Here is an 18151-nt window from a genome sequence, read left to right as displayed (position 1 = left end):
TATTTGTTTATCACTTTTTATGTCTGTCCACCTGTCCATCCAATTGTTTATTTAATTAGTTTATTTTTTTTATTCATTTGTTTGTTTGTTTATTGATTTTCATTTATTCTAAATATGATTATTGTTTATATATAGAAATACAAATAGTTTTATATCTACAATAGCTAATAGCTAAATATCTACAAAATTCTTGAGTGAAGCATTATTGTGAAACCAACATTTCTATACCAGTGCATCGGTAATGTGTGCAGCTGCAGGAACTCACAGTGTGGCGGCGTGTTGGGTAGAGAGCCGTTCTTGGGCAGTATGATGCAGTTACAGCAGACACACAGGGGTCCAGAATTTGCTCACAGACTCATCGATGAGGAGGGGCAATTTGCCAATGTCAGCAGGGGTGAGTTTGCACCTGTGTGTGCGTTTTTGTTTTTTTAGATGATTGGGATGCAGCTGTAGCCAGTCTGCTGTAAGTTTGTCCTCATGTCTCTCAGGCTCTGTGGAATAACACAGTCCACTGTTACTTCATATATACACAAGAGACCAGAACGGAGCTGCAGACCTTTATACAGGTACACATGCTTAAATAACACATCTTAAATGCTGTTACAAACATGCCAGGTTCCACCTTCCTGAGTACTGAGCACTTCCACCTGACCCTCATCATTACCCAATCACCTCGGCACCATAAATACCACACACACGCACTCAATCAGCGTCCGGTCTCGTTCGCGACAAGGTCTTACCTGTATGCTAACTCAAAGGACTAACTCTTCCTCTACTTACCTCTCTCCAGCGATTCTCCGAAGATCAAGATCCCCAGTGTGCATGTGTGTGGTTCACCTCCCTCCTCTGACGTCTTCACCCAGCTCTCACGGATCCATTCATCACTCTACCCAACACTACCTGCTCCTCTGCTTGTGTCTATTAATAAACCTTTCTGTCTGTTACTCCTCAGCCTCCCGAGTGATCTGTAACAGAAGACCGGACCAACACCGCTAGGCACAAGTATGAGCCTCACGGACCCCTTTCAAGATCTGGTCGATGCACTCTGAAGAACACTCACGGCTACACCTGCATCCCCAACACCAGCGTGCACTTCCGTCAACGATGCCAGCACTTCCTCACCTTCCGTTCACGCCATTCCCATGGCCCGGCCGGCGCCCTACTCTGGTTCGGCGGAGGAGTGCAGCGGTTTCCTCCTACAATGCTCACTGGTCCTGGAGATGCAACCGCACTTGTACCCCACCGAGAGATCCAAGGTAGCCTTTGTAATTTCTCAACTGCAAGATAAAGCACTACTGTGGGCAGATTCAATATGGACTCAAAATAACCCAGTTATCCAGTCTTATTCCAGCTTCATCGACCATTTCCGAGAAGTTTTTGGCAGACCAGCTTGGGACTCTTCCATTGGTGAGAAGCTGTATAATCTCAAACAGGGAAAAATGTCTGTCAATGAATATGCCCTTCAGTTTAGGACTCTAGCGGCCTCTAGTGGATGGAACGAACAGGCTTTACTGACTACCTACCGTCAGGGATTGGAACCTCGAGTGCGGTTGCATCTCGCAGAATACGAGGACACCATCGGGCTTGAACGATTCATCCAGCTGTCCATCCGCTTCGCCACCCGTATGCAGTTGTGCTTAGAAGAGCACCAGGGCCAGGCGTATTCCTCTACGCTACTCTGCCGACCAGAGGCCGTCAGCTCCCCAGAACCAGCCAGCGAACCCATGCTAGTGGACTCATATCGTCTCTCTATGGCTGAAAGACAAAGAAGGCTGGCCCAGAATCTGTGCCTCTACTGTGCAGCCCCGGGGCATGCCATCACTGTATGCCCCGTCCGTCCTCCTCATCCCATGGTAAGTGCCATTCTCCCTTCAAGATACCAAATGAAACCAGTCACCACTGTTGTGACACTTACTGCCGCTGACATATCTCTTCCAGTTTCCGCCCTCCTCGATTCTGGGTCAGCCTGCAACTTCATCTCTGGCGCCCTCTGCCTTCAGCTCAAGCTCGCTACCACGGCAACGCCGTCAGCCTACCAAGTCCACACTATCACCGGCAAACCGTTAAGTAGAAGATGCGTGCGTCATAGTGTGGGTCCCATTTCCCTCCAAACCAGACTACTCCATCATGAGGAAATCCATCTGCTGGTTCTGGAGGAATCCACCGCTGACGTGATTCTAGGGCGCCCGTGGTTAGAGCAGCACAATCCCGTAATCTCCTGGAAGACGGGCGACGTCTTGAAGTGGGGCAACGCCTGTTTCAAGAGCTGCATCTCAGGTTGTCCAGTCCCGGCCACATCTTCCCCTGAACCTCTTCCAGTTTGTTCCACTTCAATAGAGAACCCAGTGGAAAACCAATCCATCGCCATCCCTACCTGCTACGCCCCCTTCAGTGACGTCTTCTGCCCCAAACGGGCTTCCAAGCTGCCTCCACACCGGCCGTGGGACTGTGCCATCGATCTGCTGCCGGGTGAACCAGTGCCTTAAGGAAGGATATACCCCCTATCCATTCCGGAGGAGATGGCCATGGAGGAATACATCAAGGTGGCGCTGGCCCAGGGTTATATTTGTCCATCTACCTCCCCTGCTGCTTCAAGTTTCTTCTTTGTGGAGAAAAAGGACAGAGGTTTAAGACCATGCATTGATTATCGGGCTCTCAACAATATCACTGTCAAGTTCAGGTACCCACTTCCCCTCGTCCCAGCTGCCTTGGAACATCTCCGTGGTGCCACTGTTTTCACCAAGTTGGACCTCCTCAGTGCCTATAACCTCATCCGGATACGAGAGGGGGACGAGTGGAAAACAGCCTTCATAACCCCTACTGGCCACTATGAATACTGCGTGTTGCCGTATGGACTTGTTAACGCCCCCTCCGTCTTCCAGGACTTCATCCATGAGGTGCTCTGGGAGTTCCTCCACAAGTTCGTCCTCGTATACATAGATGATATCCTCATATACTCCCGGAGCCTGGCAGAACGCCACGTTGCAGAGGTCCTGCAATGCCTGAGGGCCTTTCAACTCTATCTCAAGGCCGAAAAGTGCTCTTTCCATCAGCCCTCAGTGCAGTTCCTTGGATACAACATCAGCAGCAGTGGCATCCAGATGGACGAAGGGAAGGTAAATGCCGTCAGAGATTGGCCCACTCCTACCACCATCAAAGAGTTACAACGGTTCCTTGGCTTTGCCAACTTCTATAGATGGTTAATCCAAAACTTCAGTACCATCACCAGCCCTCTCACCAGTCTCCTCCGTAACAAACCCAAATCTCTCCTGCCGCCACAGAGGCCTTCCTCACCCTCAAAGAGGCCTTTACGACCACCCCACTCCTGGTTCATCCCGACCCCGACCGACCCTTCGTCGTGGAAGTCGACGCCTCAACCACCGGAGTGGGCGTGGTCCTTTCTCAGCAGCAGGGGAATCCCAGTCGCCTCCACCCATGCGCCTTCTCCCGGAAACTCAACCCGGCGGAGGTCAACTATGATATCGGCAACCGGGAGTTGTTGGCCATCAAGTTGGCCTTAGAAGAATGGAGGCATTGGTTGGAGGGAGCCAAACACCCCTTTCTGGTCCTCTTCGAGTGGCTTCTTCGAGTGGCCAAAATATTAAATCCAAGACAAGCCTGCTGGGCGTTATTCTTCACCCGCTTCCACTTTACAATCTCATATCGCCCAGGGGTGAAAAACGTAAAGGCTGACGCCCTGTCCCGGTGTCACGCCCCCGAAGAGAATCTCGAAGAACCATAAACCATTCTTCCAGAAAAGGTCATCGTCTCTCCTATTACCTGGTCTGCAGAGACCCTTCCTCCTACCGATCCTACTACGAACACCCCGCCGGGTTGCCCACCGGGACATCAGTATATTCCCAGGACACGGCGCACTCCACTCATTCACTCCGCTCACACATCTCTTGGCACTGGTCACCCGGGGGTCAATGAAACCCTCTCGTTGCTTAAGGAACGTTTCTGGTGGCCCAACATGGCCTCGGATGTCAGGAGGTAGGTAAACGGATGCACAAGCTGCGCCATATCCAAGAGCCCTCGCCATCTTCCATCAGGCAAGCTCCATCCTCTGCCCGTTCCCAATCGCCCGTGGTCACACCTAGGGGTGGATTTCATCACCGATCTTCCTCATTCAGATAATAATACCTGCATTCTTGTCATAGTGGATAGATTTTCTATATCCTGTCATCTTCTCCCCCTGAAGGGTGTGCCCACGGCCATGGAAACAGCCGAGCTGTCATTTAACCATGTCTTCAGGTACTTCGGCATCCCAGAGGATATCGTCTCGGACCGAGGTCCCCAGTTCATCTCCCGGGTATGGAAGGCTTTCCACTCACTCCTAGGTGTGGCCATCAGCCTGTCCTCCGGATACCATCCCCAGTCGAACGAGCAGACGGAGAGGAAGGTCCAGGAGATTGGACGCTTCCTCCATACCTTCTGTCACGGCCACCAGACCTCCTGGAGTCAGTTCGTTGGGTGGGCCGAGTAAGCACAAAACTCCCTTCGTCAACCTACCACCGGACTCACTCCATTCCAGTGCGTACTTGGCTACCAACCTCCACTCTTCCCCTGGTCCCTCCACAGAACCTGGCGAAACCGATGCCCCCCCTCCACTCCTCCTAGACGACGGCGCGGCCTATGAAGTTAGTGACATCCTGGACTCCCGGTGGATTGGTGGACAACTGGAATATCTAGTGAACTGGGAAGGATACGGTCCAGAGGAACGTTCCTGGGTCCCACGCAACGATATCCTGGATCCTAACTTACTAGACACCTTCCACTCCAATCATCCTGACCGACCAGCTCCCAGGGGAAGAGGACCTCCACCACGTCGTCGGGGTCCTTGGACCTTAGGAGTGGGCCGTGGGGAGGGGGGTACTGTTACAAACACGCCAGGTTCCACCTCCACTCAATCACAATGCACGCCCTCACCTGAGTACTGAGCACTTCCACCTGACCCTCATCATTACCCAATCACCTCGGCACCATAAATACCACACACACGCACTCAATCAGCGTCCGGTCTCTTTCGAGACAAGGTCTTACCTGTGTGCTAACTCAAAGGACTAACTCTTCCTCTACTTACCTCTCTCCAGCGATTCTCCGAAGATCAAGATCCCCAGTGTGCATGTGTGTGGTTCACCTCCCTCCTCTGACGTCTTCACCCAGCTCTCACGGATCCATTCATCACTCCACCGAACACTACCTGCTCCTCTGCTTGTGTCTATTAATAAACACTTCTGTCTGTTACTCCTCAGCCTCCCGAGTGATCTGTAACAAATGCATGCATTCTCACATTTTAGCACTTTTCATCAGTTTGTCTCTCTCTTTCAAACAAATTCTTTGAGGCTGCAGAGGTTTTGTGAGGATTTGGGTAATTTCTACCTGAACATGTCATTTCCTGAGGAGAAAGCCGCTCTGTATGCTGCTGAATGCAGGCAGGAGATCGGGAGGAGCTCTGTGTGTGCTGCTTCTCAAGTCTTCAGTGTCCAGGTGATACTTTATCTTTGTGTCTTACTTTTTATCATGTTATTGTTGCTATGAATCACATGAATGTGTTTTAGTTGTGTTGTAGAGGATGTGGAGGAAGCGTTTGTGAAAACTCCAGACTCTCGGCCTCTCTTGCTCTATTTGCGAACTGGTGACAGAAAAGCGTCTACCCTCAGTACATCCACTAGAGACTTGCTGGAGAGAGTTAACAAGGCTGACAAGAGTGCCAAACTTAAAGTAATTTCAAATGATTTACATGGGTTTAATTCTACTGAAAGTTCTAAAAGTTTTTATGAAGATCCTAAAAATGTGAAAAGGGTTTCATGGGTTTTTCTGAAGCTTCTCTGGGTGATAAAGTTTCTTTTAAGAATTTAAAAGAATTCTTTCTTTTAGTAATTCTTCTTTTATGTTTCTTCTTAGATTCATATATAGTACTGTGAGGTTTCGTATATATTAGACTTTGACTTGATAGCACCATTTTGTGGTGGCAATATTTAACCCTCTTACACTTTTAGAAAAAGGATCACATCTTGACTGTATGTGGTCATTTTTAAGTTTTTCTTTTAATTAAGTTATTATTGAATATCTTACCAGGCTTTGAACCACTCAGATTGAGGAGACCATAAAAAATATCTAAATTAGTAAAAACAAATGTCAAAAAATGAATTTCTAAACATAAAAGATACTGTGAAGTGTATAGTTCACATTGACTCTTTATTTTTGATGAATAATTCTTTGCTTCTTTTTTTCTGCAGGTAGTGGATCATGCAGGGTCTGTAGAGGGTGGCGCTGCTCTTATCTTCACTCAACTTGAAAGAATGATCAAACAGTTACACACACTGACACACATGTTGGTGTTAATAGCATGCTTGTAGTTTGTGCATAGTGTTCTTAGATCATGCAACCGAGATATGACTGGGCTCAAGAGCTTTATACTGGGCAGCACACATACTGGGTTAAACTAACAATGCAAGCAGGGTTGCTTATCATTGTCAGCCAATATATTTGCTTAATGTTTGACAATAATTACAGCAAAAATAATATATGCAATAGATTAACAGTGAAATTAAATAGGTTTTTAGGTCTACATGGAAATAAAGTAGGAGCAGCCTCAGTGGACTGGCAACTGAAAATGACTGTTGATAGTCCAGTTTGGAACAGAAAAATACAGAAGTGGGTAACTATTGATTCTACTGTTGGTAAAACTGACCCAACCACTGGAGTAAAAAACAGAAACAACAACAACAAAAAACCTTCCTAACACTAAAAGTAACCTGAGCTTTTGTGTAAAAATATAACCTTTGTCAGAATGTGGTTAACCATTTCAGGTTCTGAAAGAGGAACATCTTAAAGAGATGCATGATGTTAAACAGAAAGAGACATTTCTTCAAGATTTTTCTCTCTTTCTTCACGAGTTGTTGGGATTGGTGTTAGAAGACAGTGGAGTGGTGGAGGAGAGAGAAGAGGAAGACTGGTGATGTGCTGTGGGACCTTCATGATGAGCAGGAGCAGATTGAGGCGTTCCAGCAGGCTTGTGGCACTGCTTCCAGATTAGATGATAACTGAAAGTACTACACACATATTGATAGCTAAAATGTTTATTATCAGATTAACCAAATATTGAATTAACTAGCCTATATGAATGGCAGGAAATGTGTAAATTCAATGCTTCAATGTAAATTCATCGTTTCTTTTTACAGTATGTTGACCGACTCAATGACACGGTAGCCGCCCCTCCACCCATCCCACCGCTGCTGGTATCTGGTGCACCTGGATCGGGCAAATCACTTTTGCTTGCTAAATGGTTGTTTCAACTTAAATCTAAATATTAGGTATCATCACACAATAATTATGTAGGTCAATTTTCACAGAGTAAATGATATGTAAGTTCTCTGCAAAATTATTAAAAGATAATATGTTAAATCCTGGTGCTTTTTTGTTTTTATAAATAGTTTTTATTCACCTTTAGAGGAACCTTAGATGTAAAGTAGATATAAACATTTTAGAACAATCCACAAATACTTGATTTTCTCTAAAATATTCTTAATCTTCATTGCTCAAAATTTGAAGGAATATTAGATGCAGGTATTCCACTGTTCTAATAACATGTCAGACAAAATACCCAAGTCATTTCAACAGAAACCTATAGTTTGTGAAAACACAGTGATCAAAATTAGAGAACCGTTACCACTGTAGCACAAAAAAAGATTATAACTAAGATTTTGGAGGGTTACAACTGTCAGAAATTATTAGGAAATCTAGAGGCCCTTACTTTGAATGACTTCAGCACATCTGCGGCTGCTGGACATCACTATTTTCTCACACTGCGCTGGTGTGATCTCTGTCCACTCTTCTTCCAGTCTCTTCCATAGTTCAGTAACTGTAGTGGGTTTCTCAACCATAACTTTGTCTCCAAAGATTTTCCAGATATTTTCAGTTGGGTTTAGATCAGGACTCTGAGACGGCCAAAACTGCTAAAATATGTTACTAAATAAATACACGATTGTGATAGAGAATAAAAAGCTGACGTCTGATTTCTTCATGTGGTCACATTTACCATGTTTACTATGGAAATGTTAATGCCTACCTGGCATAGTCTTTTGCATCGCTTATAAATATTTCTGCCTTTTATGGTGATTATAATCCACATCAGATCATGTTATCTTAAACACTCGCTGCTGACTGAAAGTAAGTTTTGAGCACAACTTATTTTTAAAAGTTTTTAATGCTGGTGTTATAGCTGTTAGCTTTCTGAAATGATCTGCGGCGACGACGCTCTCCAGACGCAGAGAAACTCCGCCTTTGTTTCTAACCACTCCTCTAGTCTCAGCTGACCCGCTTTGGCTCAAGGTTTTCATCGCACCAAAAAACCTTGGCCGTTGGCCCTGAGGAAGCAGCAAAACCAAGGACCGGAAGTGAGAGTGAAAACGCGACTGGCATACAAAGGTACGCCCGCTTTTGACCCGACAGTGGAAACCCGTCTATGGACTCCCCATGTTAAAATGCTCAACTTTACAGAAGAAAAAAAAACATGTTTACAGCCTTGCACAAAAAGTGGTTTTGGTCTATATAGCTAACTTTGAAAATTAAAAAAAAATGCTTTGGTGGATACACAGCCTTAGTCTGGTAACAATTTATCAGGTATTCACTGCATTTATGGTCAGCAAAGCAGCATTTTAGCAAAATTTAAATGGTGTTTTTATTTTTTTTCTAATAATTATTAGAATAGAATATTTGACTATTTGTGCACACACCAAATGTAAATTTCTGGCTGAAGGTACCACACGATGATGGAGAAGTTTCTGAAAAACATTTGCATTCACCCTGTCATCCCTTAGCAAAAAGTAGTATACTTCAAGTTTATTTTATTAAGAATACTTAAGTAAAGTTCGAGTATATTTTTAAGTATACTTTATGTAGCAAATATACAAATATCAGTGTTCTAGTAGTATACTTGTAAGTGTACTGTTTCAATACTCTTTGGGACTAAATTGGCTCACTTTCTAGTATATAAAAGTATACTTTTAAGTATACTTTAAGTATAACTAACAAACTTTGAGTCCAGAGCTAGTTTACTTCTATGTTTGTAGTTTGTACTGTAATTATACTAAAAGTGAACTTATAGGTTTACTGATAGTTTACTAATTAAATACTTTGTACAATTTAAAGTAGTCTCAGTAAACTACTAGTTTAGTAATTTTATACTGCAAGTATACGCATAAGTTTTCTTCAAGTGAACTTTACATCATACTGTAAGTATACTAATATGTCCCTATTTATGTTTTAATTCACATATATTTTATTATATGAATATCTGAACATACAAAACATCCGAAGAAAGAATCATGCATTCTTTTTTTAAACACTTTAGAGAAAGTTTCATAAAAAATAAAGAAATAACATTTTGATCAAAAAGCTGAAAATAGACTATGAATTGGATTCAGAATGTTAATCAAAACGTAGAGGAATCGATCAACACCCCAAAGCTTGACAGTAATTACTACTTCAGTGGTCAACATTTTATTGCATAACGTTAAAGTTTTGATGCTGTTTCATGTCAGATGATCATTTTAGATTACAGGTGTAAGTATAAGTCAAGAATATTAAATGTAATTTTAAGTATACTTCTGTTTCTGAGAATTACATAAAAAGTAAACTAAAAGCATACTTTCCTATTTTTAGTATAAAAGAAGTATACTAATGGCACACTTGAATAAACATATTTTTTGTAAGGGATGTAGCTGTATAAGAGGCCCAACTCCTGCTGCAGAAAACATCCTTCAAACCATGACACTTCCTCCTCCACCTTTCACTGACCTTTTTTACGCACTTGGGCTTTGGGTTTTCCCTAGTTTGACGCTGAAAATAATGTTTCCCATCTGACCCAAATACATTAAACTTGCTCTCATCACTAAAGTGAACTTTGGACCAGTTAGGCTCTCTCCACACAACATTCTCTTCAGCAGAGGTGAGCTTAGTGAAAGATTATGTTTACTTCAATTCAGATGCATTAACATTGTCACTGTGCCTCAGATGTGATCAACTCACACTCTATTTACAAAAGTGTGACCCAAATTGCCCATATAATTAGCCCATTAGCGGCATCAGGTCAATGTATCATGGGCTGTCCATGGGAGAGGTCCCATCAGGTCATCAGGAGGTTGCACTATCATTTGCTCCCCATGGGGTGTTATTGTATTGTTTGTCACATATTTGTTCTCCAGCTATAAGGTCAGGGGTCTCATTTATAAAACTATGCGTAGGATCTTTACTAAAAGTTTACGTGCGCCCAAAAGCCAAAAATGGCGTACGCCAAAAAATATTCCGATTTATAAAACCGTGCGTACGCACACCTGTACGCAATGTTCCCTTTATAAATCACAGATCACCCGCAGATGTGCGTACGTGAACCAGCCTCATATCCCGCCCTGTACACGCCCATTTTTAACCATAAATAGTCAATGCAAATCACCTCATGATTGCTGATCAGCATGTAAATGAGAGTGGAATCCCATATATACCTGGAAAACTGGCATGCGACCCGCCAATTAATTAATCCAAGAAAGTGAAAACGTGCATTTCTGTTAGCCTAATTTTAATAATGGCGACAGGTGAGAAAAGAGGAAAAAAACGTAATTTCTCAGATACTGAGATTGAAACACTTGTAGGGGAGGTGGAGGCTCGGAAAACTGTGTTATTTGGTGGCCACAGCAGTGGGGTCACTAATAAAAAGAAGCAGTGCGAGTGGCAAAGTATTGCTTCTGCCGTCAATTGTGTCAGTGGGACAGAACGGACAGTTGCAGAATTAAAGAAAAAATGGTCCGACCTGAAGGTATACAAATTTTTTTTTTACCAACATATTACATTTGTGTTTTATTAGGCTATATACCTATATAAATAGCAATATTGATTTTCAAAAAGTTTTATTTACATGTGCTTACAGTATGCAAAATATGTGAAATAAAGATTCTCATTCATTCAAGGTGGAGGCAAAGAGAAAACTGTCCTCCCACCGCCAGAGCGTGGCTGCAACTGGTGGGGGCCCATGTACAGCTGATCTCACATCAGTGGACAGCAAAATCGCGGCTATAATTGGGGAGGTCAGCGTGTGTGGTATTGTGTCGGAAAAGGAGGGAGACACTGACGTGACTGAAACCACAGAGGAGCAAGGTTAAACCGATTTTTAATCATTAACGCTGTACATTTGAGTGTGTGGGGTGATAAATGGATAAATGTTGCCAATTGTTTGTCCTCCAGTCCTTCCGGAGTCTGAAGCTGTAAATGAACAGGAGGTTCAGGGTGAGGGGTTCTCAGATGCAGATGCACAGCGTCCGGCTCAAAGCAGTGCCCCTTCTGCGTCTGGCACGTCCAAAAGTGGTCGGGTACTCACTGACGCAGTCCTGCAGTTACAGCGAGAGACAATAAACGCTGTCAACAGGGTTGCAGATGAGCTACGGCAGATGAGAGAAGTGATGCAAGAAATTGCACAATCATTAAAAGATGCAGTTAAAACATGAACCTTGAGTTTTGTCTTTCTTTACAAACGCCGCATGACATCCTCACGGATTCTTGCACCTCGTTGATATCCCTCTTGTCGGCCAGGGGGCTGTGGCTCGGGGTCGTAATGCTGGGGTGTAGGGAGATCAGGAGGGAGAGGAATACCGTTTCTCAGTGCTATATTGTGCAAAACACCACACGCCCTGACAATCTTGCACACTTTTGCTGGATGGTATAAAAGTCTGCCACCCGAGGCATCCAGAGCACGCCATCTGCATTTCAGGATGCCGATGGCACGCTCCACAACTGCGCGGGCACGAGAGTGGACCTCGTTATAATGAGTTTCCTCTGCGCTCTGCGGGTTTAAAAATGGGGTGAGGAGCCAGCGTCTCAGGGGGTAGCCACTGTCGCCTGCAGGTTATAATTATATTAAAAACAAAATTGTTACAGTTTCTACTTTTTAATATTGTTAAACTCACCAAGAAGCCAGCCATCACGTACTGCGCCTGCATTTAGTCTGTTCCCTACACTGCTATGTGTCAAGATAAAGGAATCATGTGTTGAACCAGGCCAGCGTGCCACAATGTTTGTGAGGGTCATGTTGGAGTCACATATGATTTGCACATTAATAGAATGCACATGCTTTCTATTAACATAAGCAAATTCATTTTCAGATGGTGCCCTTATAGCAACATGAGTGCAGTCAATTGCGCCGATTACATTTGGGAAACCAGACATTGCTGCAAATTGCGTTTTAATTTCGGCCTGTTCTCGCACAGTGTAGGGGAACCTGATGTATCGACTAACCATATTAAGTATACCATTTAAAACGACAGATATTATGGCACTCAGGGACGGCTGTGATATACCAGACCTATAGGGTGAGATGATAGATTCCAATAGAATTATTTCATATGCAAAAAGGTCTTAGAGACAAATTTGAGGATTACTTATAGTTTTTTTATATTATTAATTTACCTGTCTGCCAATTCCCGCTGGAAACAGCCGGTTGCCAAGAACCCCAGAGTGGTGAGGACTTGTATTTGGACTGGGATGGCATGGTTCCGGCGTGTTGCCCTCTCTAATACTGGACCCAATTCAGCACATAGATCCAAGAGCACAGCTCTAGGGAATCTAAATCGGCTTATTAGCCAGTCATCATCATGGGCCAGGAAATCATCATGGTCCCTGAAAACTCGTTCTCTCCTTATTCTGCCATTAGCGTAATCCTCCAACAGTGCCAGGAGTGCCATCATGAAGCATTACATACCCGGGTCACCGGAGAATTTATATGTTTCTAGCAAATAGACTGATCGTTAACACCTTGACAAAATCACTTAATTAATTTGTGGGCGAAAATTTAAGACGAAAATGTTATAGTGAACACATGCTTCTTGACGGTTTTGTAATGAACACCGTAATAGTTAGGACCGATGATGAGTAGCGATTGTGCTTCATGACTGTATTTGCAGACTTTGACATTTTATGATATAGGCTATGTACATTAAGGAAAATATTTCCTTTTTACACTGTGTTCTGCAGTTCTCTAATAAAAGGGTATTTCATGCTATTCTGTTGGCTATCACATGTATCGCGCCATGTCCTCCTGTGCTCCCGTTGTGGACAATGTGACTGTAAGGCAGCGCTGATTATTATTTTATTTTACTTTTAATACATTTTGAATTACGTTTGGATTTTACTAGATGTATATAGCCTAAAACAATCGGCACAAATAACACTGTTGGATTTAATCTTCATGATAATGTGGATATAACGTATGAAATGGAGTGAAAATTAAATGTCATTCATTCTTATAATCGTTCTTCTCACATTTATTTTCTACAATCTAACTTCAGTTCACGACCTCACCATCGGTGTCGCCAATTCCCTTTGTCTCCAGAATGTGCGTACGCACGGCTCAAAGTTTGCTTAAAGGTGCGCACATTCTCCCGTCAAGTTTGTTTTTTATAGATCACAACCTTTGCGTGGGAACTGGCGTACGTACGTTTCCAGCCCCGTTTTGTGCGTACGCACGCTTTATAAATGAGGCCCCTGGTCTCTCAGACAGAACGTTGGGTTAAGATTGTTTGAAGGAAGATGTGCTGACATTGCTGACAAAGAACTGCTACACTACAACCTTCAATAAATTCCTCCTCCCACAAGAACTTTGGTCAAACTTGCTTATTTTATGTATAAAGGAAATACAGTACATTGGCGAGCCACCCAAACGACTGACAAGTCAAATACAGCAAAAACTAACACTAGACTTTTGATTATTTCTGCTGATGAGAGGCTTGGTCATTGCAAAGGCATCTTTCAGTCCGACTTCTCTTAAACAGATCCTTACCTTGTTCAGCATTCAACTGGCTAGCAATTCCAGCTGCAGTGTTGAACCGATTACCCATTGAGAATCTCTTAATTATCCTGTCCTCTCTTGCATTTGTCTTATGAAAAAAAAAATCTGCCTTTCTTGAATTAATTAATGTCATTGCAAAGCTGCAATAGTCTATAAATCACTTATTTGGAATGACCAACTTATTTTGCAATGTCTGAAAGGGTCATCCTTTTGGCTTTCATATGGACAACCTCCTGTCACGGGGTTTCAGTCACCTTAGTGATCCCGCCATCTTGCAATCTCAGTGAAAATTAGAGGAATGATGGCAGTTGAATAGGGTTTGTCATATAATTAAGGAAATTAGCCCCAGGTGCCAGATTAACACCAATAACTTGAAGGTATCTGTAAGCGTTCTCTAATATTGATCAGAGTTCTTTTTTAAATATCTAATTTAAGTTTTTTAAATGTGTTTCCGAATACAATTAATTCATGAAATATGCCGGAAAACTGCCCTTGTTTAACTGTTTAGACCATTTCAAATAGGACTAAACAGTGAACTTGAAATTTTGAAAATATTATGTTGTTCTCCACTGTATAAGTAAAATTTTAATTTACTTTTTTAACAATCAATATGATTTCAGTTTGAACTAATCTTAACAACCCTAAAAATACATAATAATAAAAATAAAAACAAAATTGCTCACTCAAATTTTATGCACAAAACACCCTTGAACCCTAGAAAACCCTAGACCCCCTAAAACACCTAGACACTTGCAGCCCCGTTGGGGTCTATGGACCCAAGTTTGAAAACCCCTGGTTTAACCCTACATTTAAAGTAGCCTTAATCCAGGGTTTAAAATTTGTTATGCCACTATTATGCAAAAAGCCCAAACTTGTGAAAGAACAGAGTTGTATAGATTCACAAGGTCTTACAGTTGTTAATTATTACAGTGATCTTTTAACTATAAAACAGCACTTGGTAAACCTTTTCTCTCTACTGTTTTCACTTTTATACTAGAGATTTGACCTGGCCTGGTTGCTATAACATCGGCATTACATACATTAGATCTAGACTTCATGAACTCATGCTGAACTGTTGCCCCATAAGTCATAAGACCTTTCACACAAAAAGTATTTTCCGGTAAGAGAAATTGTAACTACCAGTAAATCATGCTATGTGTCAACAAAGAACAGAATTACCGGTATGAAGCAACTACAAGGGAAGAATGCTCTGCTGTAAGAAATCTGGTTTAGGCCAATCCTCATACTGTTTACTGAAGTGCCACTTCTTGTTCTATGGAAACACTTGCAGACGGATTCCTGACTATTTCCCTGTGTCGTTACTATTGCGTACTATAGTAACTGCAGTATTATACCTAATATGTGACTCATGTTTTTGAGAGCAATAACCTATTCTGTGTGATCAACCCCTTCTCTGTCACTCAGAAGTAAAAAAAAAATTTCTATCAGAATGGACAGATTAGTGAAACTAAAGCGCTTCTCCTCATCCAAGTGGATGAAGACACCGGCATAGCTTTCAAAGGTTATTTCCTATGACTGACAGCACAGAGTTTACCTGTATATTGGTGCTGATGTCTGAATAGTTTCTCATAAGTAAAAAGACACGTAAAAGTCACGTAAAGGGTTTTATAAAAACAATTCAAGCATAGTTAACAATACTTAGAACTTTCCTCTAAACAAATTCTCGTTCCCAATCATCCTTGTAGCTGCTCCAGCATTTCTGGTCTATTTCCTGCCTCTCGATGGACCCTTCTAAGATATTTGAGGAGTTCCCACGCTGGCTGTCTGCATGTCACAACGGCAAGATCATAATTGACTTCACTGACCAAATACAGGTAACACTTCCTCAAATAACCTTCCTCATTGGGCTGTGGTGTGTTTGTCTGCGCTCATGTTAAATGATCTGTGCTGGTAAAGACAAAACTAAACACCTAAATTTAGTCGTGGGAGTTCTTAGTAATTTATTTTACATTTTGTCATCAACTGTTTACATAATGCTAAAATTTCTGTAATTTCAGCAGAAACTTTCTGCTTTTTTTCTATAAGGAAAGGGTATTTATATCTTTCATTAGGGATCAATTAAATAAGTAGTGTTGTCAAAATGAACGCATTAACGAACTAAACGGAACAGAAATTATATGCAATTTCTGTATATTTTCTACTTGCTGAAAGGCCTGGGTAGCTAAATATGACATTTATTATATTGGTTTTATGTGAATTTTGTTTTAATTTCATTTAAACGATGTTGTTATTTTTTAAAAGCCAAATAAATGTTCAAATTGATAGCTTTCACTTATATTGTAATGTTCAATAGCCAATTATTAAATATTAGAGAATAAATAAAAAATAAAAAAACTATTTCATAGAGACATCAGTATCCGTATTCATATTGGTATTAGTTATATCCACCTTCAGTCATAAATAAGAAGCCATTAAACAAATATTAAAAATATGCTGTAGTTCTGTGGTTTCTACATTAATTTGAAGATTGAAAATGAAATTATTGGAATATAAAGCTAAATGTAAAAACTTGGCAATTAATTATTAAATCGACTGACAGCACTAGAAATAATAAATGTTGTTTATTAGATATTTGTTGGGGAATAGATATTTGTCTGTGTGTTTGTGTAGACACACACACACACACACACACACACACAGACAATGTGGTTTCAAATGGCATGTAATCAGATCTTAAAATAAATATCCATGTGTCAGAGTGTGCATTATAAAGTTGAAATGCCCACTTTAGCATTTAATAAAAAAATAAATAAGTGTGAGTTTGAGTATCATTCTGTACTGCTTGCAAACAGGAAAAGTAGTTGGAGAGACATTGCCTTTCAGCTGCAACATGCATTGTGCTCTATCTCACCACTATCAAGACGCATTACACAGTAAGTAGATGTGTGAGTGAGTGGATTGTACATTTGTAATGTTTGTGGGTTTATGCCTGTTTAAATTCCTTGTTTGTATTTATAGGTCTCTGTGTATGTCTGTGTGTGTTTTGAGATTGTAATGTGTGAGAGCAACTTTTTCTTTGAGTGCTGTACTGATACAGTGGAATAATTTAATTTATTGCCCCAATTTCTTTCTTTTCTTTTTTTTTCTTCTTTTTTTTTTTGATTTATTGTACAATAATTGCAATATCTTAATCATTTAGCAGATGCTTTTATCCAGAGTGACTTATGAGAACAATAGAAGCAATCAGATCAACAAGAGAATAACAATATACAAGTGTCATGACACGTCTCAGTTAGTCTAGCACAGAACCCATTTTTTTTCCAAGGATAAGATAAACAAGAAAAGGTATAAGTGCTAGTATATAAATGTATATACAATATAAATGAAAAGTGACATTATCCAGTCACAAGCTATCAGTTCATTTTGAAACGGACACATTTATGTTAAAGGCCATGTTGCAGGTTAACCACCACTTTCTATTAATGGGTACATAAATCACTCAAGATATGTATATCATTTTTAAAATGTCTCAAAAATAGTCTTAAAGACCTATTTTTTAAGTTTTTGGTATTAACGGTTTTTTTATGCAACTCGGCGATGACGTAACGTTGGGGAGAAGTCGAGGAAAGGTAGCCTCAGTCTAGTATGATGCCGCGTTCCAGGCAACCCGTAACACGTGTTTTTCCAACCTTAAACCCGTGAAAGTGCACAGGAACGGCAATCAAACTCGTGACTTCCCACCCGTGGACTCGTGTCTCGTACTAGATCGATGTACTCCGAGTTCCGAGGTCACACAGCACACGAAACAACAATGACAGCCCTACGGATAATACTGCCTACGGATACGTGTTTATGCAAGTGGAACACGTTGGAAAAACGATTTTAGGTCAATGTACCGTTGCAATAAAAAAAATTATCTAGTTACAATTCCTTGCACTCAGAAAGTTTGGCGTAACTTGCCTGGAACGGTACAAAGTCGTTAGTTGTGGTATGAAATAGTGATTACGAGCTCAAAAACCTGCCTGGAACGCAGCATCAGAACTAACGTTATAGCGACTGACTGGGATGAGGAAGAGGTGGCAAGAGCCAACATGTATGATGACCTGCAGCTGTGTAATTTCGAACCTGCCAGACGTGAGTGGGCAAATGAGGAATTGCCAAGAACTGATGTCCGTCAAAGCTTATTAAATGCATGGTCCGAGGAGAATGAGTGGAGAGTTGGTGAAGTGTCCTGGTGAGTTGCTATCGTTTAGCATCGCAGCAATGAGCACTGGAGCTAGTCTACGAGCAGCAGTGCACAATAACGACACACACACACACACACACACACATATATATATATATATATAT

General features: G+C 41.7%; 1 pseudogene; it reads left to right on the top strand.

Moving 5' to 3' along the window:
* LOC132123904 (nephrocystin-3-like) overlaps positions 1 to 18151 on the top strand; it is a 32717-nt pseudogene that overhangs the window by 1622 nt on the left and 12944 nt on the right.

Source organism: Carassius carassius, chromosome 42 (assembly GCF_963082965.1).
Source record: "Carassius carassius chromosome 42, fCarCar2.1, whole genome shotgun sequence".
NCBI classification, from domain to species: domain Eukaryota; kingdom Metazoa; phylum Chordata; class Actinopteri; order Cypriniformes; family Cyprinidae; genus Carassius; species Carassius carassius.
The sequence above is the reverse complement of the archived record's forward strand: the minus strand, read 5'-3'. Positions and strand labels throughout refer to the sequence as shown.